General features: G+C 40.2%; 1 protein-coding gene and 2 long non-coding RNA genes across 3 annotated transcripts in view; 1 reads left to right on the top strand and 2 right to left on the bottom strand.

The window, feature by feature from the left end:
* Positions 1-7,836, bottom strand: part of fhit (fragile histidine triad diadenosine triphosphatase) — a gene marked incomplete in the record, with an annotated part of 456,026 nt that overhangs the window by 188,315 nt on the left and 259,875 nt on the right.
* LOC116687535 (uncharacterized) overlaps positions 1,734-7,836 on the bottom strand; it is a 13,336-nt gene continuing 7,233 nt past the window's right edge. Inside the window, exon 3 of the long non-coding RNA XR_004331585.1 lies at positions 1,734-1,811. This is a non-coding gene — a long non-coding RNA (uncharacterized LOC116687535). The remainder of the gene's footprint in view (positions 1,812-7,836) is intronic.
* Positions 5,496-7,836, top strand: part of LOC116687515 (uncharacterized) — a 4,844-nt gene continuing 2,503 nt past the window's right edge. The window contains exon 1 of the long non-coding RNA XR_004331566.1: positions 5,496-5,598. This is a non-coding gene — a long non-coding RNA (uncharacterized LOC116687515). The remainder of the gene's footprint in view (positions 5,599-7,836) is intronic.

The following is a 7,836-nucleotide window of genomic DNA, read 5'->3' as shown; positions in this document are numbered from 1 at the left end:
TGTGTAATGATTGGGTCATGTGTAAATGTGTGGATGTTATACTGCAGTACTTATTTAATGTTTATTTTATTACTTTTTTAACATTATATACATTGTATGCTAATGTACTTTTGACTTGGTTGCCTGCATTGCCAGACCTTCCTCCACAGCACTGCAAAGGAAGGTCTGGCTAGTCCACACAGGATTCTGGAAAAACGTGCTCTGGTTCATTGGCATTCCTTTAAACCAATCACAATTGTCCTGGGCGGCACTTAGCGCCGCATGGCGCAATGTACTACCAAAATGGAACAAAAACAACTTGTAAGAATGATAGATAGGGCAAATAAAATGTAAAGCCATCATAATGCATGGAAGGATACACTTGGATTATTAAAGATTAAGTGAATCATTTCTCTCTTTTCTTCTCTGGACCTGGTCCAATGTGGTCTACTTATGAAAAAAGCTCCCTTTACTTAACTTCCTGCAGGAAGAAGTTAGCAGACATCCGGCAAAATTTTCTGCGGCACCTGAGCAATCCGGGTATAGACTACAATTTACATAGCAAGAGTTTGGAAACTGGAAATTCTACCACAGTTATTATGCATTGTGTACTTTGTATTTTAAATTCTGCCAGATGTCCCTCATTTTGGCCGGATGTCCGTCACCTTCCTTTTTCTTTTGTGTTGTCATTCCCCCATTACCCCGCCCCCCCCCTTCCCTATTCAATGAGTTTTGAAATTGCTAGAAATTACATGATAAGTTTAGAGCATGTTGAAAAGACTGTAAACCAATGAGTAACCCATTCCTGCTAGGCAGACAAACATCACCTGAAGGCACAGACCTGGTCCTGATACCAATCCTCAACATTCTCCTCAAACTGTGAAATGGAAAGATCACAAGCTGATTTTTCAAATGCCAGGCTTCTTCAGAGACTACCCTGTACATACACAGAGCCACTGTTGTGCTCTCCCCTCGAGTGAGAACTAGTTTACCTTTTAAATGAATTGGAGTTAATTAATGACGATAACATAAGTTTGTCCTTCAGATCTCCTGAGCAGACACAAGCTGCTTTGATGAGTAGCAGAAAACTTTAAGTACGTGTAAAAAACAAATCAACCACAGAAACTTTTTCGGAGGCAGAGAAGACTGAAAAACACTTCTCTAGAAATGAATTCACTGTTTCTTCACAGTTTTACGTCACCTGGTTGGACTAATTGAGGACCATGCATGTCCTTTCACATCTATAGTGTTCGATTGGTGATTACATTTCACAGATTTGGTAAGTCAGTACACATTTATGACGTTTATGACCACAAGTTCCTTTCACCCACATTCTAAAATACACACTATATGAAGTTCATTGCTCTGTAAGCCCTTCAGCTCTGACGCATTGGCTTCTCCATGTCAGGTTCTCTTAGACTCGTTACCATCCCTCTGTACGGACCAAACTCCTCTCCAATTCTTGTGATCACCTTAAAAAGTAATTTACCTAATGGATGAGTGTCATTACATAATGACAACAGCCATATTATGAACGCAACAAAGCAGGAACCGTAGTAAATTAGAGGGAAGAAAATTGTTTTTGGGGGCATGAGATAAGCAGCTGAGGAGTAAGAATGGGTCCAGCGTTATTATTTATCTATTTCTATTGAACAAATGTGGTAATAATGTGGGATCTGTAATGTGCTGAGCTGCCTATCTCTAAGTTCTAGGCTGGATTGCTCTGCTGGCAACATGAGGAAGGGATTTCTGAAACTTCGGAAGAGGATCAGGGCCACTTGTGAAAGATGTATTTTAGTTCTGAGTTTGAAGTCAGAAATCGGAGAAAAAAACTCAGAAATCTTACTTTGCAAAATTCGGTCTTAAGACTCAGAACGTTTCCAACGTTAAAACTAAGCATTAGCTTTAGGCTTATTCATATTGGCTTCAAGGGACGGGCATTTTATGTCAATTCCACATTGGTGTACTCACATTAAATTATATACTGTAGCTAGAGTACCCGAGTTACTCGCAAAAAACTGTTGAGACACAGCCAGCAAAGTTAACCCGACTGGATCCCGAAATGCTAAACCTGCTAACTGCTAACGTTACCGGCGGACAGGCCAACATGTAGCCTGTTCAGTGGCCGTAGCCAACAATGGTGAGTTATTTCAAGCCCTCCAGGATTTTGCAATGTCGGAATCTGGCTCTCTGCAGCAGGTGGAGCTGCTCAGTTCCCCCCGTTTTTAGTGGTTCCTACTGCAATTCTAAGCCAATGTAGTGCTGTTTTTACCACTGAAAGGCTCAGATTATTGTGTCTGTATAAGTGTCTGACAACATTATGGCAGGATCCCTACAGAGATTTGTTTAATGTGAAAACGCCCTGAAAATACTATAGACAAACCTACCAAACACCTTTTAAATAAAAATACTTTTACCATGCGTAGAGCCAGCATATTTTCACATGTAATTGGGTGAATTAAGGGTTTATTTCAACCAAACAAGAGTGGTGATTGTCTAATTTGAAGCATACTTCAATGCAGTCTGGTTGGTTTGGTGATAGCAATTTTGGGACTGTTTCAAGTTACGAAAACAAACGTATCTCTGTAGGGATCCTTTCCATAATGTTTTCAAACACTTAAAATATTATATGGCAAGAACAGCACTTTAGTGGACGGAAATCAAATCAAATTGTCCATTAACAGTTAACATTAACTGTAGCGTGTTTTGCCCCTGCCTGTAAACCAATTTAAAAGATTGAAATTAAATACAGGGGCCAAATTAATTGGTGGGATGGCCATATTTGTCCCGGTTGCCTCTACTCACTGACCCTTGATATGAGCTACAGAGTTTGTGGACTGTAGTAAACATGACATAAAATGGATAAAAAGAACAGTGGAAGAAGAAATTAGGGGGGAAACACAACGGCTCCAACATCAAGGCAAAGTTCATCCAAACAGTCGCTATTCCAACGTGACGAGTTCTCACGTGAAGCCTTCGAGCCACTCTACGCACAACCTGGATCATCTGCTGTCTTCTCTCTTCCACCTGCCAAGTGGATGACAGCTCTCAGCGGGCCTACTTTAACAAGGAGGGCTTCGGGGCCCCAAAGAGAAAAAAAAAAGGGATTCCAGCAGATTGCAAGTGGATCCCATGGGAAACAACAGCAGTCTGCTTGCTTATCCCCACTGTATCCAGCAGCCTCAGTCTGGAACTCTATCTTGGACCATGACATTTCAACAAAGTTACGAGTCAAGATAAGTCTCAAGTCCAATGGGAAAGGAGGGTTTGGGGGCACTGTGATTAAGTGTGTGCTTCTTTATCACCTTGGGAAAGGTTGAGAGGAAGCAAAAAGAAAGCGCACACACACAGTGAAGTAAAAAAAAAAATCCCCTGTTTTCCCAGGAGTAATCAATTAATAGTAGGAAAGTTGCCAGCGATTACTGATCAAAGGAGGAGCTGAATTGCAGTCCTTAAGCTTTGAAGAAGTTTAATAAGTCACCTACATGCCTAACAGTCTAGCCTGCTTATCGTTTTAATTTAAGCCTTAATGAGACACTAAGATTATCACCGCCCTCACTCGGCTCCCTGGGGAGAAAGTAAATATGGAGGAGAGGCATGGAGGGGAGAATTGCATGCAGTCTCTCTCTTCACTTCCATTTCATGTTGAGTTTTACAGATAACTTCTGTTCCACAACTACGTAAATCAGTGAAGTCATAGCCAATGATGTTCCCATTCCATTTTCGATTCTATTGCCACCTTCATTGGGCTTTGAGGTATTATTCTCTTTTCCCCTTAGCTCTAGTTAGGTTTGATTTCTTGCACATTGCACATGCAATGAATATGATGCATAATTATATGATAATTCTTTAGAGGTCAGTTCAAAAGCGAGAGAGATGGGGGAAAAAAAAAGAGCGTCACCTCTCCAGCTGACCCTGTCTCTTTTCCCCTCCAGAGCTGAACTCTACTTAACCCTCAGGTGATGCTACATTTGCCCAAGCACGCCTCAGCCACACTTTCCGGCTAATTATGGATGTCACAATCTGACGCATGCACATAGGGGACAAGCCATTATGCTGGGAAAGCAAGCTGCTGATGCTGCAAAAACACGTGGTGGTGTTGAGATGGGACATGTGTTTTCCCAGCCAGGCTCTGTACTGTCAGCGTCACAGTTGACTGATGCCACAGCAGAAGACAGGTATCCCACCAATCAATTCTGACAGACAACTAGCACTGCATATGTGCTTGTAAAAGAAATTGTGTCAGGACAAACGGCACATACTAGTAAATTTTAAAAAAAGCAGGGTGACAAGTTAATGTCATGTCATTTCTGTTTCAGGAGTCAGTGAGAGATGAGGCCCTGACACTGGTACATCCTGTTGACCTGTGCATTGTGACGATGGCAGTGGGTTTCTGTGATCTCAATCTGCCATGTGTATGTAGAGTAATGACTCCAACAACACTTCTGACTTTCCCGAACATTGGAATTGGTATTTTTTTTTTACAGTTTTCATTGAAGTTCCAGAGTAGAACATCTGTGGAATTCAGCATTTTGTAGTGGCCAAATGAAGCTTCATGATAGCCTGACAAGTCAGACCCACATCAAGATGTTGGTCTGGGAACTCATCATTGGCAGGGCTCAATCCGAGGGACGGGATAAATGTTTGTCGTTTAAATTCCTTCTGCCTCTATCTGCAAAAGGATACTACAACTAACCAGAGCAATGCTGGTTAATGGATTAAACTTTTTAATTAATTAAAGAATGAATTCAGTGCTTCACTCTCAGTCTTCCATGGTCACAATTCAAAAGGCTGCTGTTCTCCAGCAGCAGCAGCCATCTTCTTTGTTTTCAAGTATCAGGGAATTCATGTGGAACCGTTGCAACTCTGCCATTATTATGTTGAGCCCGCCCACCGACTCTATACACAATGTGATTGGCCTGACCAGAATTTGGTTTTTCCAGCTTGCAAGTCAACGGAGAGTTGCTAGACCGATCCTAGCTGCAAATTACATGCTACTGCTAAGGTGCGTCTAGATTTCTAGGCTAACCCACATGAAGCTTGGTGAACTATTTTCTTTATTTTCTGAGCCTACCAGATCACTCTCCCTGTTCAACGAAAGATTGAAAGAAAACTGAAATGCTAATTATTATAAACCAAGAACGCCATCTACTTGGCTCAGAAATTTAATTAAAAAAACAAAAAAGTTCAGAGGCATGATTTGTCCATCACTATTTAGCAGAATCATTTTAGCTTTGGTGTCTTTTAAATTCCTTCTGCATTCCTTCTGTATTTGTTTAAGATCAGATATGACAGGTACACCTCACAGATTCAACAGATTTTTTGAAGCATTTTTGTCTTCCCTAAAAATTATGCTTCAAAATATTCAGCACTAAGCATGCGGACACCCAAACATCATTAAGAGTTTTAATTAAACATTTTATTCCAAAACCATTGACATTAATCTGCTGCTCTAAAATCCTCCACTATCGTTACTTTCAGGCTTTCCACTAGATTTTAAAAGGCTACACTGACCATGTTTACATGCATATAATATTCAGTTTTTTGCCTTTATTCTGAAAAAGATAATATTCCAACTAAGTTGTTTACACGGCTAATGAAAGTAAATATTGCACTAATGTTCCCATTTGCATGTAGCCTTGCAAGATAGGTTTTCCAGCGGTGGAGGCTTCTTGAAAAGGTCAGCGTAACCTGTTGATGTCCAAGTCTTTGATAATGTCTAAAAGTAGCTGTTTCTCCTTCTTATCAGGTCTGCAGCCTTGCAAACTGTTGTTGGGTTGGTTTGTGTACAGTAACCATGACAACACCCGGCAATAACCATAAGCCGTAAACAGGCAAGAGGCTGTAAACTGTCCCAAACTGCAGTAAAACCCAGATTGAGACGCATATTCTGAATGTGATATATACTACATGTCCAAAGAATGCCTTTGAAACCTGGATAATACCAGAATATTTCACATGTCTAAATCAGTAAATGCTATATTCGGAAAAAGGCCTTATTAAGAATATCCAACTGGAATATGCTGTTTACATGACCATGATTCTCATATTCAGAATTTTGTCATGTTTGGAATAATAGTGGAATCGGTGGGTATGGAAACGTACTCAGTGATTTGCTCAGAGTACAGCTGAATCCTTTCTTGCTCCTGCTTTGTTAAGCAAAGAAACAATTAAAACGTTTACGACAGCTTTGCTAATTCCAATCCCAAAGATCACATCCAGAGACAAATTAACTGAAATATCATCACAACATCCCATAATTTCAAAGATACATTGTTAAAATGCTGCCATGCATGTCATCCGTGTTAACTGTCCAGAGTGAACTCTTTTGGTGGACCTTTCCTTCTGTGAATGCAGGGGACCCTGAGCACAGACACCGCTTAGGAACATTAGCAGCAACACAGACACCGAGTTTCCCTCCACTTGTCAATCAAATTAACTGAAGTTCGGTAAAAGAACTAATGCAAAAAATAAAGCTGGTGTAAGTGTGTTTCCATCCAACGGCTTTAAAGAGAATAAAAACCTGTGCGCAATGACGTCACATGTTGTTTTGCAATCAAATTGGTATATCAAATTGATTTTAGACATTTTAAGTTGTTTCCATTCATTTGTGCACTGAATTGCACAACATTGAAGCAAACCTTTGCGAACAAAGTTTTTCTAGACAAAATGGATCTCGCCATCAACCAACACATGATCACTATTGGACAAGTTGTTATAGAGCTTATGTGCCAGCTGATAGCAACATATCAAGCTACAATAAGAAAACGACGACGCTATCAACACATTGCTATGATGATGCAGATGCAGATGCACGTAAATGCCCGACGACAACGGAGACAGCCTGTGGGGTGGGAACAAACACGCTCCCAACACTTCTGGGAGATTATGGTTGGTTGAAGCATTTTGGGAAGACCAAGACAACATTTGACCTGTGGTGTAATATTATTAGATAGATAGATAGATAGATAGATAGATAGATAGATAGATAGATAGATAGATAGATAGATAGATAGATAGATAGATAGATAGATAGATAGATAGATAGATAGATATTGATCCCAAAAAATGGGAAATTATGGTGTTACAGAAGCAAATATTCACCAGTCACACAGCACAGAATATAAATATGAATGAAATACTAAGATACAATATACCTGTACATACATACAATATACATGAAATAATAATAATAATAGGAATAAAATATATGAATAAATATTTGAATATATACAGGATAGGAAAACAAAATGTGCCACTGCTTAAATAATATGCTAAAATGTAAATAAACCAATTGTACAAGTTAAACTTAGTGCAGTATAGTGGAGTCTCAGAGTCTTATCTAGCACCCAGTGATGACGTGTTAAAGAGTTTTATTGCCTGTGGTAGGAATGATTTCCTGTAGCGGTCCGTGTGGGAGACTCTTAGAGAAGCTGCTCCCAGGTTGGACACGTGTGGGGTGGAGAGGGTGGTCGGGGTTATCCAATTCAATTTATTTATAGTATCAATTCATAACAAGCGTTATCTCAAGACACTTTACAGATAGAGTAGGTCTAGACCACTCTCCAGAATTTACAAGGACCCAACAGTTCTAGTAGTTTCCTACAGAGCAAGCAACAGTGCGACAGTGGTGAGGAAAAACTTCCTTTTAGGCAGAAACCTCGGTCAGACCCAGGCTCTTGGTAGGCGGTGTCTGACGACCGGTTGGGATTAGAATGAAGAGTGTGGTAACAGTCCACAAAAATAAATAAAATAAATTAAATAGTAGTTTGTTTGTAGTAGTTCTTTGTAGCATAGCAGGGCACTGTGGGCGTTACAAGACACAGCAGGATGTAGCTGGGCGTAGCAGAGTGTGGT

The sequence above is a fragment of the Etheostoma spectabile genome, chromosome 4 (assembly GCF_008692095.1).
Source record: "Etheostoma spectabile isolate EspeVRDwgs_2016 chromosome 4, UIUC_Espe_1.0, whole genome shotgun sequence".
NCBI classification, from domain to species: Eukaryota; Metazoa; Chordata; class Actinopteri; order Perciformes; family Percidae; genus Etheostoma; species Etheostoma spectabile.
This window is presented reverse-complemented; position numbering and strand designations above follow the sequence as displayed.